The sequence below is a fragment of the Coffea arabica genome, chromosome 11e (assembly GCF_036785885.1).
Source record: "Coffea arabica cultivar ET-39 chromosome 11e, Coffea Arabica ET-39 HiFi, whole genome shotgun sequence".
NCBI classification, from domain to species: domain Eukaryota; kingdom Viridiplantae; phylum Streptophyta; class Magnoliopsida; order Gentianales; family Rubiaceae; genus Coffea; species Coffea arabica.
The window spans coordinates 33,976,469-33,991,941 of record NC_092331.1 but is presented as its reverse complement, the minus strand read 5'-3'; the positions used below and the strand labels follow the sequence as shown (position 1 = coordinate 33,991,941).

Genomic DNA, 15,473 nt, shown 5'->3' with positions numbered 1-15,473 from the left:
TTTTCTAGACCGGAATTCATTTTAAGCGTCAATTGAAGCATTTTCCTCTTATCCTTTTATTTATTTACTTTATATTTTTTTGTTATTGATTTGCACCCTATTTTTTTCCATCATCCCGCAACTCTAAATTATCATGAAATCAATCCTTCACGCTTGCGCTGATACATTTGCGCCGACAAATTTGAGCGACGATCCGGGCTTTGATCGAGCCGTACCGTTCCTGATTTGTCTCGCGCCTTCAGATCCTCCTTCACGCTTCGACAAAAAGCAAAATATTAATCAATCGTTCCGACGGAGCTAAATTACTACTGGATAAAGAACGAATAGGAAATTTGGATTTCGAAACAAAAAAGAGAGGGGTGCAACACGAGGACTTCCCAGGGGGTCACCAATCCAAGTACTACTCTCGCCCAAACACGCTTAATTTCGATGTTCTGATGGGATCCGGTGCATTAGTGCTGGTATGATCGCACCCGCCATATTCCTTTCGCTTTATTCTTTTAAACTACCCCGTCCTGCGAAGCAGTGTGGCTTTTCTAGACCGAAATTCATTTTAAGCGTCAATTCAAGCATTTTCCTATTATCCTTTTATTTATTTGCTTTCATATTTTTTTTTGTTATTGATTTGCCCCCTGTTTTTTTCCATCATCCCGCAACTCTAAATTATCATGAAATCAATCCTTCACGCTTGCGCTGATACATTTGCGCCGACAAATTTGAGCGACGATCTGGGCTTTGATCGAGCCGTACCGTTCCTGATTTGTCTCGCGCCTTCAGATCCGCCTTCATGCTTCGAGAAGAAGCAAAATATAAAGCAATCGTTCCGAAGGACCTAAATTACTACAGGATAAAGAACGAATAGAAAATTTGAATTTTGAAACAAAAAAGAGAGGGGTGCAACAAGAGGAATTCCCAGGGGGTCACCCATCCTAGTACTACTCTCGCCCAAGCATGCTTAACTTCGGAGTTCTGATGGGATCCGGTGCATTAGTGCTGGTTTGATCGCACCCGCCATGTTCCTTTCGCTTTATTCTTTTAAACTACCCCGTCCTGCGAAGCAGTGTGGCTTTTCTAGACCGAAATTCATTTTAAGCGTCTATTCAAGCATTTTCCTATTATCCTTTTATTTTTTTGCTTTCATATTTTTTTTTTGTTATTGATTTGCCCCCTGTTTTTTTCCATCATCCCGCAACTCTAAATTATCATGAAATCAATCCTTCACGCTTGCGGTGATACATTTGCGCCGACAAATTTGAGCGACGATCCTGGCTTTGATCGAGCCGTACCGTTCCTGATTTGTCTCGCGCCTTCAGATCCTCCTTCACGCTTCGACAAGAAGCAAAATATTAAGCAATCGTTCCGACGGAGCTAAATTACTACTGGATAAAGAACGAATAGGAAATTTGGATTTCGAAACAAAAAAGAGAGGGGTGCAACACGAGGACTTCCCAGGGGGTCACCAATCCAAGTACTACTCTCGCCCAAACACGCTTAATTTCGATGTTCTGATGGGATCCAGTGCATTAGTGCTGGTATGATCGCACCCGCCATATTCCTTTCGCTTTATTCCTTTAAACTACCCCGTCCTGCGAAGCAGTGTGGCTTTTCTAGACCGAAATTCATTTTAAGCGTCAATTCAAGCATTTTCCTATTATCCTTTTATTTATTTGCTTTCATATTTTTTTTTTTGTTATTGATTTGCCCCCTGTTTTTTTCCATCATCCCGCAACTCCAAATTATCATGAAATCAATCCTTCACGCTTGCGCTGATACATTTGCGCCGACAAATTTGAGCGACGATCCGGGCTTTGATCGAGCCGTACCGTTCCTGATTTGTCTCGCGCCTTCAGATCCTCCTTCACGCTTCGACAAGAAGCAAAATATTAAGCAATCGTTCCGACAGAGCTAAATTACTACAGGATAAAGAACGAATAGGAAATTTGGATTTCGAAACAAAAAAGAGAGGGGTGCAACACGAGGACTTCCCAGGGGGTCACCAATCCAAGTACTACTCTCGCCCAAACACACTTAATTTCGAAGTTCTGATGGGATCCGGTGCATTAGTGCTGGTATGATCGCACCCGCCATATTCCTTTCGCTTTATTCTTTTAAACTACCCCGTCCTGCGAAGCAGTGTGGCTTTTCTAGACCGAAATTCATTTTAAGCGTCAATTCAAGCATTTTCCTATTATCCTTTTATTTATTTGCTTTCATATTTTTTTTTGTTATTGATTTGCCCCCTGTTTTTTTCCATCATCCCGCAACTCTAAATTATCATGAAACCAATCCTTCACGCTTGCGCTGATACATTTGCGCCGACAAATTTGAGCGACGATCCGGGCTTTGATCGAGCCGTACCGTTCCTGATTTGTCTCGCGCCTTCAGATCCTCCTTCACGTTTCGACAAAAAGCAAAATATTAAGCAATCGTTCCGACGAAGCTAAATTACTACTGGATAAAGAACGAATAGGAAATTTGGATTTCGAAACAAAAAAGAGAGGGGTGCAACAAGAGGAATTCCCAGGGGGTCACCCATCCTAGTACTACTCTCGCCCAAGCATGCTTAACTTCGGAGTTCTGATGGGATCCGGTGCATTAGTGCTGGTTTGATCGCACCCGCCATGTTCCTTTCGCTTTATTCTTTTAAACTACCCCGTCCTGCGAAGCAGTGTGGCTTTTCTAGACCGAAATTCATTTTAAGCGTCTATTCAAGCATTTTCCTATTATCCTTTTATTTTTTTGCTTTCATATTTTTTTTTTGTTATTGATTTGCCCCCTGTTTTTTTCCATCATCCCGCAACTCTAAATTATCATGAAATCAATCCTTCACGCTTGCGGTGATACATTTGCGCCGACAAATTTGAGCGACGATCCTGGCTTTGATCGAGCCGTACCGTTCCTGATTTGTCTCGCGCCTTCAGATCCTCCTTCACGCTTCGACAAGAAGCAAAATATTAAGCAATCGTTCCGACGGAGCTAAATTACTACTGGATAAAGAACGAATAGGAAATTTGGATTTCGAAACAAAAAAGAGAGGGGTGCAACACGAGGACTTCCCAGGGGGTCACCAATCCAAGTACTACTCTCGCCCAAACACGCTTAATTTCGATGTTCTGATGGGATCCAGTGCATTAGTGCTGGTATGATCGCACCCGCCATGTTCCTTTCGCTTTATTCTTTTAAACTACCCCGTCCTGCGAAGCAGTGTGGCTTTTCTAGACCGAAATTCATTTTAAGCGTCTATTCAAGCATTTTCCTATTATCCTTTTATTTATTTGCTTTCATATTTTTTTTTTGTTATTGATTTGCCCCCTGTTTTTTTCCATCATCCCGCAACTCTAAATTATCATGAAATCAATCCTTCACGCTTGCGCTGATACATTTGCGCCGACAAATTTGAGCGACGATCCGGGCTTTGATCGAGCCGTACCGTTCCTGATTTGTCTCGCGCCTTCAGATCCTCCTTCACGTTTCGACAAAAAGCAAAATATTAAGCAATCGTTCCGACGAAGCTAAATTACTACAGGATAAAGAACGAATAGGAAATTTGGATTTCGAAACAAAAAAGAGAGGGGTGCAACACGAGGACTTCCCAGGGGGTCACCAATCCAAGTACTACTCTCGCCCAAACACGCTTAATTTCGAAGTTCTGATGGGATCCGGTGCATTAGTGCTGGTATGATCGCACCCGCCATATTCCTTTCGCTTTATTCTTTTAAACTACCCCGTCCTGCGAAGCAGTGTGGCTTTTCTAGACCGAAATTCATTTTAAGCGTCAATTCACGCATTTTCCTATTATCCTTTTATTTATTTGCTTTCATATTTTTTTTTGTTATTGATTTGCCCCCTGTTTTTTTCCATCATCCCGCAACTCTAAATTATCATGAAATCAATCCTTCACGCTTGCGCTGATACATTTGCGCCGACAAATTTGAGCGACGATCCGGGCTTTGATCGAGCCGTACCGTTCCTGATTTGTCTCGCGCCTTCAGATCCGCCTTCATGCTTCGAGAAGAAGCAAAATATAAAGCAATCGTTCCGAAGGACCTAAATTACTACAGGATAAAGAACGAATAGAAAATTTGAATTTTGAAACAAAAAAGAGAGGGGTGCAACAAGAGGAATTCCCAGGGGGTCACCCATCCTAGTACTACTCTCGCCCAAGCATGCTTAACTTCGGAGTTCTGATGGGATCCGGTGCATTAGTGCTGGTTTGATCGCACCCGCCATGTTCCTTTCGCTTTATTCTTTTAAACTACCCCGTCCTGCGAAGCAGTGTGGCTTTTCTAGACCGAAATTCATTTTAAGCGTCTATTCAAGCATTTTCCTATTATCCTTTTATTTATTTGCTTTCATATTTTTTTTTTGTTATTGATTTGCCCCCTGTTTTTTTCCATCATCCCGCAACTCTAAATTATCATGAAATCAATCCTTCACGCTTGCGCTGATACATTTGCGCCGACAAATTTGAGCGACGATCCGGGCTTTGATCGAGCCGTACCGTTCCTGATTTGTCTCGCGCCTTCAGATCCTCCTTCACGTTTCGACAAAAAGCAAAATATTAAGCAATCGTTCCGACGAAGCTAAATTACTACAGGATAAAGAACGAATAGGAAATTTGGATTTCGAAACAAAAAAGAGAGGGGTGCAACACGAGGACTTCCCAGGGGGTCACCAATCCAAGTACTACTCTCGCCCAAACACGCTTAATTTCGAATTTCTGATGGGATCCGGTGCATTAGTGCTGGTATGATCGCACCCGCCATATTCCTTTCGCTTTATTCTTTTAAACTACCCCGTCCTGCGAAGCAGTGTGGCTTTTCTAGACCGAAATTCATTTTAAGCGTCAATTCACGCATTTTCCTATTATCCTTTTATTTATTTGCTTTCATATTTTTTTTTGTTATTGATTTGCCCCCTGTTTTTTTCCATCATCCCGCAACTCTAAATTATCATGAAATCAATCCTTCACGCTTGCGCTGATACATTTGCGCCGACAAATTTGAGCGACGATCCGGGCTTTGATCGAGCCGTACCGTTCCTGATTTGTCTCGCGCCTTCAGATCCTCCTTCACGCTTCGACAAGAAGCAAAATGTTAAGCAATCGTTCCGACGGAGCTAAATTACTACAGGATAAAGAACGAATAGAAAATTCGAATTTCGAAACAAAAAAGAGAGGGGTGCAACAAGAGGAATTCCCAGGGGGTCACCCATCCTAGCACTACTCTCGCCCAAGCATGCTTAACTTCGGAGTTCTGATGGGATCCGGTGCATTAGTGCTGGTATGATCGCACCCGCCATGTTCCTTTCGCTTTATTCTTTTAAACTACCCCGTCCTGAGAAGCAGTGTGGCTTTTCTAGACCGAAATTCATTTTAAGCGTCAATTCAAGCATTTTTCTCTTATCCTTTTGTTTATTGCTTTCATATTTTTTTTTGTTATTGATTTGCACCCTGTTTTTTTCCCTCATCGCGCAACAATAAATTGTCATGAAATCAATCCATCACGCTAGCGCTGATACATTTGCGCCGACAAATTTGAGCGATGATCCGGGCTTTGATTGAGCCGTACCGTTCCTGATTTCTCTCGCGCCTTCAGATCCGCCTTCATGCTTCGAGAAGAAGCAAAATATAAAGCAATCGTTCCGAAGGACCTAAATTACTACAAGATAAAGAACGAATAGAAAATTTGAATTTCGAAACAAAAAAGAAAGGGGTGCAATAAGAGGAATTCCCAGGGGGTCACCCATCCTAATACTGCTCACGCCCAAGCACGCTTAACTTCGGAGTTCTGATGGGATACGGTGCATTAGTGCTGGTATGATCGCACCCACAACATTCCTTACGCTTTATTCTTTTAAACTCCCCCGTCCAGCGAAGCAGTGTGGCTTTTCTAGACCGGAATTCATTTTAAGCGTCAATTGAAGCATTTTCCTTTTATCCTTTTATTTATTTACTTTATATATTTTTTTTTATTGATTTGCACCCTGTTTTTTTCCATCATCCCGCAACTCTAAATTATCATGAAATCAATCCTTCACGCTTGCGGTGATACATTTGCGCCGACAAATTTGAGCGACGATCCGGGCTTTGATCGAGCCGTACCGTTCCTGATTTGTCTCGCGCCTTCAGATCCTCCTTCACGCTTCGACAAGAAGCAAAATATTAAGCAATCGTTCCGACGGAGCTAAATTACTACAGGATAAAGAACGAATAGGAAATTTGGATTTCGAAACAAAAAAGAGAGGGGTGCAACACGAGGACTTCCCAGGGGGTCACCAATCCAAGTACTACTCTCGCCCAAACACGCTTAATTTCGAAGTTCTGATGGGATCCGGTGCATTAGTGCTGGTATGATCGCACCCGCCATATTCCTTTCGCTTTATTCTTTTAAACTACCCCGTCCTGCGAAGCAGTGTTGCTTTTCTAGACCGAAATTCATTTTAAGCGTCAATTCAAGCATTTTCCTATTATCCTTTTATTTATTTGCTTTCATATTTTTTTTTGTTATTGATTTGCCCCCTGTTTTTTTCCATCATCCCGCAACTCTAAATTATCGTGAAATCAATCCTTCACGCTTGCGCTGATACATTTGCGCCGATAAATTTGAGCGGCGCTCCGGGCTTTGATCGAGCCGTACCGTTCCTGATTTGTCTCGCGCCTTCAGATCCGCCTTCATGCTTCGAGAAGAAACAAAATATAAAGCAATCGTTCCGAAGGACCTAAATTACTACAGGATAAAGAACGAATAGAAAATTTGAATTTCGAAACAAAAAAGAGAGGGGTGCAACAAGAGGAATTCCCAGGGGGTCACCCATCCTAATACTGCTCACGCCCAAGCACGCTTAACTTCGGAGTTCTGATGGGATACGGTGCATTAGTGCTGGTATGATCGCACCCACAACGTTCCTTTCGCTTTATTCTTTTAAACTACCCCGTCCAGCGAAGCAGTGTGGCTTTTCTAGACCGGAATTCATTTTAAGCGTCAATTGAAGCATTTTCCTCTTATCCTTTTATTTATTTACTTTATATTTTTTTGTTATTGATTTGCACCCTATTTTTTTCCATCATCCCGCAACTCTAAATTATCATGAAATCAATCCTTCACGCTTGCGGTGATACATTTGCGCCGACAAATTTGAGCGACGATCCGGGCTTTGATCGAGCCGTACCGTTCCTGATTTGTCTCGCGCCTTCAGATCCTCCTTCACGCTTCGACAAGAAGCAAAATATTAAGCAATCGTTCCGACGGAGCTAAATTACTACAGGATAAAGAACGAATAGGAAATTTGGATTTCGAAACAAAAAAGAGAGGGGTGCAACACGAGGACTTCCCAGGGGGTCACCAATCCAAGTACTACTCTCGCCCAAACACGCTTAATTTCGAAGTTCTGATGGGATCCGGTGCATTAGTGCTGGTATGATCGCACCCACCATATTCCTTTCGCTTTATTCTTTTAAACTACCCCGTCCTGCGAAGCAGTGTGGCTTTTCTAGACCGAAATTCATTTTAAGCGTCAATTCAAGCATTTTCCTATTATCCTTTTATTTATTTCCTTTCATAATTTTTTTTGTTATTGATTTGCCCCCTGTATTTTTCCATCATCCCGCAACTCTAAATTATCGTGAAATCAATCCTTCACGCTTGCGCTGATACATTTGCGCCGATAAATTTGAGCGACGCTCCGGGCTTTGATCGAGCCGTACCGTTCCTGATTTGTCTCGCGCCTTCAGATCCGCCTTCATGCTTCGAGAAGAAGCAAAATATAAAGCAATCGTTCCGAAGGACCTAAATTACTACAGGATAAAGAACGAATAGAAAATTTGAATTTCGAAACAAAAAAGAGAGGGGTGCAACAAGAGGAATTCCCAGGGGGTCACCCATCCTAATACTGCTCACGCCCATGCACGCTTAACTTCGGAGTTCTGATGGGATACGATGCATTAGTGCTGGTATGATCGCACCCACAACGTACCTTTCGTTTTATTCTTTTAAACTACCCCGTCCAGCGAAGCAGTGTGTCTTTTCTAGACCGGAATTCATTTTAAGCGTCAATTGAAGCATTTTCCTTTTATCCTTTTATTTATTTACTTTATATATTTTTTTTTATTGATTTGCACCCTATTTTTTTCCATCATCCCGCAACTCTAAATTATCATGAAATCAATCCTTCACGCTTGCGGTGATACATTTGCGCCGACAAATTTGAGCGACGATCCGGGCTTTGATCGAGCCGTACCGTTCCTGATTTGTCTCGCGCCTTCAGATCCTCCTTCACGCTTCGACAAGAAGCAAAATATTAAGCAATCGTTCCGACAGAGCTAAATTACTACAAGATAAAGAACGAATAGGAAATTTGGATTTCGAAACAAAAAAGAGAGGGGTGCAACACGAGGACTTCCCAGGGGGTCACCAATCCAAGTACTACTCTCGCCCAAACACACTTAATTTCGAAGTTCTGATGGGATCCGGTGCATTAGTGCTGGTATGATCGCACCCGCCATATTCCTTTCGCTTTATTCTTTTAAACTACCCCGTCCTGCGAAGCAGTGTGGATTTTCTAGACCGAAATTCATTTTAAGCGTCAATTCAAGCATTTTCCTATTATCCTTTTATTTATTTGCTTTCATATTTTTTTTTGTTATTGATTTGCCCCCTGTTTTTTTCCATCATCCCGCAACTCTAAATTATCATGAAATCAATCCTTCACGCTTGCGCTGATACATTTGCGCCGACAAATTTGAGCGACGATCCGGGCTTTGATCGAGCCGTACCGTTCCTGATTTGTCTCGCGCCTTCAGATCCTCCTTCACGTTTCGACAAAAAGCAAAATATTAAGCAATCGTTCCGACGAAGCTAAATTACTACAGGATAAAGAACGAATAGGAAATTTGGATTTCGAAACAAAAAAGAGAGGGGTGCAACACGAGGACTTCCCAGGGGGTCACCAATCCAAGTACTACTCTCGCCCAAACACGCTTAATTTCGAAGTTCTGATGGGATCCGGTGCATTAGTGCTGGTATGATCGCACCCGCCATATTCCTTTCGCTTTATTCTTTTAAACTACCCCGTCCTGCGAAGCAGTGTGGCTTTTCTAGACCGAAATTCATTTTAAGCGTCAATTCACGCATTTTCCTATTATCCTTTTATTTATTTGCTTTCATATTTTTTTTTGTTATTGATTTGCCCCCTGTTTTTTTCCATCATCCCGCAACTCTAAATTATCATGAAATCAATCCTTCACGCTTGCGCTGATACATTTGCGCCGACAAATTTGAGCGACGATCCGGGCTTTGATCGAGCCGTACCGTTCCTGATTTGTCTCGCGCCTTCAGATCCTCCTTCACGCTTCGACAAGAAGCAAAATGTTAAGCAATCGTTCCGACGGAGCTAAATTACTACAGGATAAAGAACGAATAGAAAATTTGAATTTCGAAACAAAAAAGAGAGGGGTGCAACAAGAGGAATTCCCAGGGGGTCACCCATCCTAGCACTACTCTCGCCCAAGCATGCTTAACTTCGGAGTTCTGATGGGATCCGGTGCATTAGTGCTGGTATGATCGCACCCGCCATGTTCCTTTTGCTTTATTCTTTTAAACTACCCCGTCCTGAGAAGCAGTGTGGCTTTTCTAGACCGAAATTCATTTTAAGCGTCAATTCAAGCATTTTTCTCTTATCCTTTTGTTTATTGCTTTCATATTTTTTTTTGTTATTGATTTGCACCCTGTTTTTTTCCCTCATCGCGCAACAATAAATTGTCATGAAATCAATCCATCACGCTAGCGCTGATACATTTGCGCCGACAAATTTGAGCGATGATCCGGGCTTTGATCGAGCCGTACCGTTCCTGATTTCTCTCGCGCCTTCAGATCCGCCTTCATGCTTCGAGAAGAAGCAAAATATAAAGCAATCGTTCCGAAGGACCTAAATTACTACAAGATAAAGAACGAATAGAAAATTTGAATTTCGAAACAAAAAAGAAAGGGGTGCAATAAGAGGAATTCCCAAGGAGTCACCCATCCTAATACTGCTCACGCCCAAGCACGCTTAACTTCGGAGTTCTGATGGGATACGGTGCATTAGTGCTGGTATGATCGCACCCACAACGTTCCTTTCGATTTATTCTTTTAAACTACCCCGTCCTGCGAAGCAGTGCGGCTTTTCTAGACCGAAATTCATTTTAAGCGTCAATTCAAGCATTTTCCTATTATCCTTTTATTTATTTCCTTTCATAATTTTTTTTGTTATTGATTTGCCCCCTGTATTTTTCCATCATCCCGCAACTCTAAATTATCGTGAAATCAATCCTTCACGCTTGCGCTGATACATTTGCGCCGATAAATTTGAGCGACGCTCCGGGCTTTGATCGAGCCGTACCGTTCCTGATTTGTCTCGCACCTTCAGATCCGCCTTCATGCTTCGAGAAGAAGCAAAATATAAAGCAATCGTTCCGAAGGACCTAAATTACTACAGGATAAAGAACGAATAGAAAATTTGAATTTCGAAACAAAAAAGAGAGGGGTGCAACAAGAGGAATTCCCAGGGGGTCACCCATCCTAATACTGCTCACGCCCATGCACGCTTAACTTCGGAGTTCTGATGGGATACGGTGCATTAGTGCTGGTATGATCGCACCCACAACGTACCTTTCGTTTTATTCTTTTAAACTACCCCGTCCAGCGAAGCAGTGTGTCTTTTCTAAACCGGAATTCATTTTAAGCGTCAATTGAAGCATTTTCCTTTTATACTTTTATTTATTTACTTTATATATTTTTTTTTATTGATTTGCACCCTATTTTTTTCCATCATCCCGCAACTCTAAATTATCATGAAATCAATCCTTCACGCTTGTGCTGATACATTTGCCCCGACAAATTTGAGCGACGATCCAGGGTTTGATCGAGCCGTACCGTTCCTGATTTGTCTCGCGCCTTCAGATCCTCCTTCACGCTTCGACAAGAAGCAAAATATTAAGCAATCGTTCCGACGGAGCTAAATTACTACTGGATAAAGAACGAATAGGAAATTTGGATTTCGAAACAAAAAAGAGAGGGGTGCAACACGAGGACTTCCCAGGGGGTCACCAATCCAAGTACTACTCTCGCCCAAACACGCTTAATTTCGATGTTCTGATGGGATCCGGTGCATTAGTGCTGGTATGATCGCACCCGCCATATTCCTTTCGCTTTATTCTTTTAAACTGCCCCGTCCTGCGAAGCAGTGTTGATTTTCTAGACCGAAATTCATTTTAAGCGTCAATTCAAGCATTTTCCTATTATCCTTTTATTTATTTGCTTTCATATTTTTTTTTGTTATTGATTTGCCCCCTGTTTTTTTCCATCATCCCGCAACTCTAAATTATCGTGAAATCAATCCTTCACGCTTGCGCTGATACATTTGCGCCGATAAATTTGAGCGACGCTCCGGGCTTTGATCGAGCCGTACCGTTCCTGATTTGTCTCGCGCCTTCAGATCCGCCTTCATGCTTCGAGAAGAAGCAAAATATAAAGCAATCGTTCCGAAGGACCTAAATTACTACAGGATAAAGAACGAATCGAAAATTTGAATTTCGAAACAAAAAAGAGAGGGGTGCAACAAGAGGAATTCCCAGGGGGTCACCCATCCTAATACTGCTCACGCCCAAGCACGCTTAACTTCGGAGTTCTGATGGGATACGGTGCATTAGTGCTGGTATGATCGCACCCACAACGTTCCTTTCGCTTTATTCTTTTAAACTACCCCGTCCAGCGAAGCAGTGTGGCTTTTCTAGACCGGAATTCATTTTAAGCGTCAATTGAAGCATTTTCCTCTTATCCTTTTATTTATTTACTTTATATTTTTTTGTTATTGATTTGCACCCTGTTTTTTTCCATCATCCCGCAACTCTAAATTATCATGAAATCAATCCTTCACGCTTGCGGTGATACATTTGCGCCGACAAATTTGAGCGACGATCCGGGCTTTGATCGAGCCGTACCGTTCCTGATTTGTCTCGCGCCTTCAGATCCTCCTTCACGCTTCGACAAGAAGCAAAATATTAAGCAATCGTTCCGACGGAGCTAAATTACTACTGGATAAAGAACGAATAGGAAATTTGGATTTCGCAACAAAAAAGAGAGGGGTGCAACACGAGGACTTCCCAGGGGGTCACCAATCCAAGTACTACTCTCGCCCAAACACGCTTAATTTCGATGTTCTGATGGGATCCAGTGCATTAGTGCTGGTATGATCGCACCCGCCATATTCCTTTCGCTTTATTCTTTTAAACTACCCCGTCCTGCGAAGCAGTGTGGCTTTTCTAGACCGAAATTCATTTTAAGCGTCAATTCAAGCATTTTCCTATTATCCTTTTATTTATTTGCTTTCATATTTTTTTTTTGTTATTGATTTGCCCCCTGTTTTTTTCCATCATCCCGCAACTCCAAATTATCATGAAATCAATCCTTCACGCTTGCGCTGATACATTTGCGCCGACAAATTTGAGCGACGATCCGGGCTTTGATCGAGCCGTACCGTTCCTGATTTGTCTCGCGCCTTCAGATCCTCCTTCACGCTTCGAGAAGAAGCAAAATATTAAGCAATCGTTCCGACAGAGCTAAATTACTACAGGATAAAGAACGAATAGGAAATTTGGATTTCGAAACAAAAAAGAGAGGGGTGCAACACGAGGACTTCCCAGGGGGTCACCAATCCAAGTACTACTCTCGCCCAAACACGCTTAATTTCGAAGTTCTGATGGGATCCGGTGCATTAGTGCTGGTATGATCGCACCCGCCATATTCCTTTCGCTTTATTCTTTTAAACTACCCCGTCCTGCGAAGCAGTGTGGCTTTTCTAGACCGAAATTCATTTTAAGCGTCAATTCAAGCATTTTCCTATTATCCTTTTATTTATTTGCTTTCATATTTTTTTTTGTTATTGATTTGCCCCCTGTTTTTTTCCATCATCCCGCAACTCTAAATTATCATGAAATCAATCCTTCACGCTTGCGCTGATACATTTGCGCCGACAAATTTGAGCGACGATCCGGGCTTTGATCGAGCCGTACCGTTCCTGATTTGTCTCGCGCCTTCAGATCCTTCTTCACGCTTCGACAAGAAGCAAAATATTAAGCAATCGTTCCGACGAAGCTAAATTACTACAGGATAAAGAACGAATAGGAAATTTGGATTTCGAAACAAAAAAGAGAGGGGTGCAACACGAGGACTTCCCAGGGGGTCACCAATCCAAGTACTACTCTCGCCCAAACACGCTTAATTTCGAAGTTCTGATGGGATCCGGTGCATTAGTGCTGGTATGATCGCACCCGCCATATTCCTTTCGCTTTATTCTTTTAAACTACCCCGTCCTGCGAAGCAGTGTGGCTTTTCTAGACCGAAATTCATTTTAAGCGTCAATTCACGCATTTTCCTATTATCCTTTTATTTATTTGCTTTCATATTTTTTTTTGTTATTGATTTGCCCCCTGTTTTTTTCCATCATCCCGCAACTCTAAATTATCATGAAATCAATCCTTCACGCTTGCGCTGATACATTTGCGCCGACAAATTTGAGCGACGATCCGGGCTTTGATCGAGCCGTACTGTTCCTGATTTGTCTCGCGCCTTCAGATCCTCCTTCACGCTTCGACAAGAAGCAAAATATTAAGCAATCGTTCCGACGGAGCTAAATTACTACAGGATAAAGAACGAATAGAAAATTTGAATTTCGAAACAAAAAAGAGAGGGGTGCAACAAGAGGAATTCCCAGGAGGTCACCCATCCTAGCACTACTCTCGCCCAAGCATCCTTAACTTCGGAGTTCTGATGGGATCCGGTGCATTAGTGCTGGTATGATCGCACCCGCCATGTTCCTTTCGCTTTATTCTTTTAAACTACCCCGTCCTGCGAAGCAGTGTGGCTTTTCTAGACCGAAATTCATTTTAAGCGTCAATTCAAGCATTTTTCTCTTATCCTTTTGTTTATTGCTTTCATATTTTTTTTTGTTATTGATTTGCACCCTGTTTTTTTCCCTCATCGCGCAACAATAAATTGTCATGAAATCAATCCATCATGCTAGCGCTGATACATTTGCGCCGACAAATTTGAGCGATGATCCGGGCTTTGATCGAGCCGTACCGTTCCTGATTTCTCTCGCGCCTTCAGATCCGCCTTCATGCTTCGAGAAGAAGCAAAATATAAAGCAATCGTTCCGAAGGACCTAAATTACTACAAGATAAAGAACGAATAGAAAATTTGAATTTCGAAACAAAAAAGAAAGGGGTGCAACAAGAGGAATTCCCAGGGGGTCACCCATCCTAATACTGCTCACGCCCAAGCACGCTTAACTTCGGAGTTCTGATGGGATACGGTGCATTAGTGCTGGTATGATCGCACCCACAACGTTCCTTTCGATTTATTCTTTTAAACTACCCCGTCCTGCGAAGCAGTGCGGCTTTTCTAGACCGAAATTCATTTTAAGCGTCAATTCAAGCATTTACCTATTATCCTTTTATTTATTTGCTTTCATATTTTTTTTTTGTTATTGATTTGCCCCCTATTTTTTTCCATCATCCCGCAACTCTAAATTATCATGAAATCAATCCTTCACGCTTGCGCTGATACATTTGCGCCGACAAATTTGAGCGATGATCCGGGCTTTGATCGAGTCGTACCGTTCCTGATTTCTCTCGCGCCTTCAGATCCGCCTTCATGCTTCGAGAAGAAGCAAAATATAAAGCAATCGTTCCGAAGGACCTAAATTACTACAAGATAAAGAACGAATAGAAAATTTGAATTTCGAAACAAAAAAGAGAGGGGTGCAACACGAGGACTTCCCAGGGGGTCACCAATCCAAGTACTACTCTCGCCCAAACACGCTTAATTTCGAAGTTCTGATGGGATCCGGTGCATTAGTGCTGGTATGATCGCACCCGCCATGTTCCTTTCGCTTTATTCTTTTAAACTACCCCGTCCTGCGAAACAGTGTGGCTTTTCTAGACCGAAATTCATTTTAAGCGTCAATTGAAGCATTTTCCTTTTATCCTTTTATTTATTTACTTTATATATTTTTTTTTATTGATTTGCACCCTGTTTTTTTCCATCATCCCGCAACTCTAAATTATCATGAAATCAATCCTTCACGCTTGCGGTGATACATTTGCGCCGACAAATTTGAGCGACGATCCGGGCTTTGATCGAGCCGTACCGTTCCTGATTTGTCTCGCGCCTTCAGATCCTCCTTCACGCTTCGACAAGAAGCAAAATATTAAGCAATCGTTCCGACGGAGCTAAATTACTACAGGATAAAGAACGAATAGGAAATTTGGATTTCGAAACAAAAAAGAGAGGGGTGCAACACGAGGACTTCCCAGGGGGTCACCAATCCAAGTACTACTCTCGCCCAAACACGCTTAATTTCGAAGTTCTGATGGGATCCGGTGCATTAGTGCTGGTATGATCGCACCCACAACGTTCCTTTCGATTTATTCTTTT

The 15,473-nt window shown here is 42.3% G+C and overlaps 29 non-coding genes across 29 annotated transcripts; all 29 read right to left on the bottom strand.

The window, feature by feature from the left end:
• Positions 1 to 356: 356 nt before the first annotated feature.
• Positions 357 to 475, bottom strand: LOC140024581 (5S ribosomal RNA). Its single transcript, XR_011828557.1, has one exon. It is a non-coding gene; the product is annotated as a 5S ribosomal RNA (ribosomal RNA).
• A 416-nt stretch (positions 476 to 891) lies between these two features.
• LOC140032273 (5S ribosomal RNA) lies at positions 892 to 1,010 on the bottom strand. Its single transcript, XR_011836198.1, has one exon. It is a non-coding gene; the product is annotated as a 5S ribosomal RNA (ribosomal RNA).
• A 417-nt stretch (positions 1,011 to 1,427) lies between these two features.
• Positions 1,428 to 1,546, bottom strand: LOC140024893 (5S ribosomal RNA). Its single transcript, XR_011828869.1, has one exon. It is a non-coding gene; the product is annotated as a 5S ribosomal RNA (ribosomal RNA).
• Positions 1,547 to 1,964: 418 nt separating this feature from the next.
• Positions 1,965 to 2,083, bottom strand: LOC140023719 (5S ribosomal RNA). The gene has a single exon (XR_011827686.1). It is a non-coding gene; the product is annotated as a 5S ribosomal RNA (ribosomal RNA).
• Positions 2,084 to 2,499: 416 nt separating this feature from the next.
• Positions 2,500 to 2,618, bottom strand: LOC140032272 (5S ribosomal RNA). The gene has a single exon (XR_011836197.1). It is a non-coding gene; the product is annotated as a 5S ribosomal RNA (ribosomal RNA).
• A 417-nt stretch (positions 2,619 to 3,035) lies between these two features.
• On the bottom strand, positions 3,036 to 3,154 carry LOC140024892 (5S ribosomal RNA). Its single transcript, XR_011828868.1, has one exon. It is a non-coding gene; the product is annotated as a 5S ribosomal RNA (ribosomal RNA).
• A 417-nt stretch (positions 3,155 to 3,571) lies between these two features.
• Positions 3,572 to 3,690, bottom strand: LOC140022857 (5S ribosomal RNA). Its single transcript, XR_011826835.1, has one exon. It is a non-coding gene; the product is annotated as a 5S ribosomal RNA (ribosomal RNA).
• Positions 3,691 to 4,106: 416 nt separating this feature from the next.
• On the bottom strand, positions 4,107 to 4,225 carry LOC140032271 (5S ribosomal RNA). Its single transcript, XR_011836196.1, has one exon. It is a non-coding gene; the product is annotated as a 5S ribosomal RNA (ribosomal RNA).
• Positions 4,226 to 4,642: 417 nt separating this feature from the next.
• Positions 4,643 to 4,761, bottom strand: LOC140024356 (5S ribosomal RNA). The gene has a single exon (XR_011828329.1). It is a non-coding gene; the product is annotated as a 5S ribosomal RNA (ribosomal RNA).
• Positions 4,762 to 5,177: 416 nt separating this feature from the next.
• On the bottom strand, positions 5,178 to 5,296 carry LOC140032589 (5S ribosomal RNA). Its single transcript, XR_011836515.1, has one exon. It is a non-coding gene; the product is annotated as a 5S ribosomal RNA (ribosomal RNA).
• A 415-nt stretch (positions 5,297 to 5,711) lies between these two features.
• Positions 5,712 to 5,830, bottom strand: LOC140023354 (5S ribosomal RNA). Its single transcript, XR_011827323.1, has one exon. It is a non-coding gene; the product is annotated as a 5S ribosomal RNA (ribosomal RNA).
• A 414-nt stretch (positions 5,831 to 6,244) lies between these two features.
• Positions 6,245 to 6,363, bottom strand: LOC140022856 (5S ribosomal RNA). Its single transcript, XR_011826834.1, has one exon. It is a non-coding gene; the product is annotated as a 5S ribosomal RNA (ribosomal RNA).
• Positions 6,364 to 6,779: 416 nt separating this feature from the next.
• LOC140023504 (5S ribosomal RNA) lies at positions 6,780 to 6,898 on the bottom strand. Its single transcript, XR_011827472.1, has one exon. It is a non-coding gene; the product is annotated as a 5S ribosomal RNA (ribosomal RNA).
• Positions 6,899 to 7,311: 413 nt separating this feature from the next.
• On the bottom strand, positions 7,312 to 7,430 carry LOC140022855 (5S ribosomal RNA). The gene has a single exon (XR_011826833.1). It is a non-coding gene; the product is annotated as a 5S ribosomal RNA (ribosomal RNA).
• Positions 7,431 to 7,846: 416 nt separating this feature from the next.
• On the bottom strand, positions 7,847 to 7,965 carry LOC140024656 (5S ribosomal RNA). Its single transcript, XR_011828632.1, has one exon. It is a non-coding gene; the product is annotated as a 5S ribosomal RNA (ribosomal RNA).
• Positions 7,966 to 8,379: 414 nt separating this feature from the next.
• Positions 8,380 to 8,498, bottom strand: LOC140023718 (5S ribosomal RNA). Its single transcript, XR_011827685.1, has one exon. It is a non-coding gene; the product is annotated as a 5S ribosomal RNA (ribosomal RNA).
• A 416-nt stretch (positions 8,499 to 8,914) lies between these two features.
• LOC140022854 (5S ribosomal RNA) lies at positions 8,915 to 9,033 on the bottom strand. Its single transcript, XR_011826832.1, has one exon. It is a non-coding gene; the product is annotated as a 5S ribosomal RNA (ribosomal RNA).
• Positions 9,034 to 9,449: 416 nt separating this feature from the next.
• LOC140032588 (5S ribosomal RNA) lies at positions 9,450 to 9,568 on the bottom strand. Its single transcript, XR_011836514.1, has one exon. It is a non-coding gene; the product is annotated as a 5S ribosomal RNA (ribosomal RNA).
• Positions 9,569 to 9,983: 415 nt separating this feature from the next.
• LOC140024386 (5S ribosomal RNA) lies at positions 9,984 to 10,102 on the bottom strand. The gene has a single exon (XR_011828359.1). It is a non-coding gene; the product is annotated as a 5S ribosomal RNA (ribosomal RNA).
• A 416-nt stretch (positions 10,103 to 10,518) lies between these two features.
• On the bottom strand, positions 10,519 to 10,637 carry LOC140023920 (5S ribosomal RNA). The gene has a single exon (XR_011827887.1). It is a non-coding gene; the product is annotated as a 5S ribosomal RNA (ribosomal RNA).
• A 414-nt stretch (positions 10,638 to 11,051) lies between these two features.
• Positions 11,052 to 11,170, bottom strand: LOC140024580 (5S ribosomal RNA). Its single transcript, XR_011828554.1, has one exon. It is a non-coding gene; the product is annotated as a 5S ribosomal RNA (ribosomal RNA).
• A 416-nt stretch (positions 11,171 to 11,586) lies between these two features.
• LOC140023503 (5S ribosomal RNA) lies at positions 11,587 to 11,705 on the bottom strand. The gene has a single exon (XR_011827471.1). It is a non-coding gene; the product is annotated as a 5S ribosomal RNA (ribosomal RNA).
• A 413-nt stretch (positions 11,706 to 12,118) lies between these two features.
• Positions 12,119 to 12,237, bottom strand: LOC140024891 (5S ribosomal RNA). Its single transcript, XR_011828867.1, has one exon. It is a non-coding gene; the product is annotated as a 5S ribosomal RNA (ribosomal RNA).
• A 417-nt stretch (positions 12,238 to 12,654) lies between these two features.
• Positions 12,655 to 12,773, bottom strand: LOC140022853 (5S ribosomal RNA). The gene has a single exon (XR_011826831.1). It is a non-coding gene; the product is annotated as a 5S ribosomal RNA (ribosomal RNA).
• A 416-nt stretch (positions 12,774 to 13,189) lies between these two features.
• On the bottom strand, positions 13,190 to 13,308 carry LOC140022851 (5S ribosomal RNA). Its single transcript, XR_011826829.1, has one exon. It is a non-coding gene; the product is annotated as a 5S ribosomal RNA (ribosomal RNA).
• Positions 13,309 to 13,724: 416 nt separating this feature from the next.
• Positions 13,725 to 13,843, bottom strand: LOC140032600 (5S ribosomal RNA). Its single transcript, XR_011836526.1, has one exon. It is a non-coding gene; the product is annotated as a 5S ribosomal RNA (ribosomal RNA).
• Positions 13,844 to 14,258: 415 nt separating this feature from the next.
• LOC140023502 (5S ribosomal RNA) lies at positions 14,259 to 14,377 on the bottom strand. The gene has a single exon (XR_011827470.1). It is a non-coding gene; the product is annotated as a 5S ribosomal RNA (ribosomal RNA).
• A 417-nt stretch (positions 14,378 to 14,794) lies between these two features.
• Positions 14,795 to 14,913, bottom strand: LOC140022850 (5S ribosomal RNA). The gene has a single exon (XR_011826828.1). It is a non-coding gene; the product is annotated as a 5S ribosomal RNA (ribosomal RNA).
• A 414-nt stretch (positions 14,914 to 15,327) lies between these two features.
• LOC140022849 (5S ribosomal RNA) lies at positions 15,328 to 15,446 on the bottom strand. Its single transcript, XR_011826827.1, has one exon. It is a non-coding gene; the product is annotated as a 5S ribosomal RNA (ribosomal RNA).
• Positions 15,447 to 15,473: the final 27 nt, after the last annotated feature.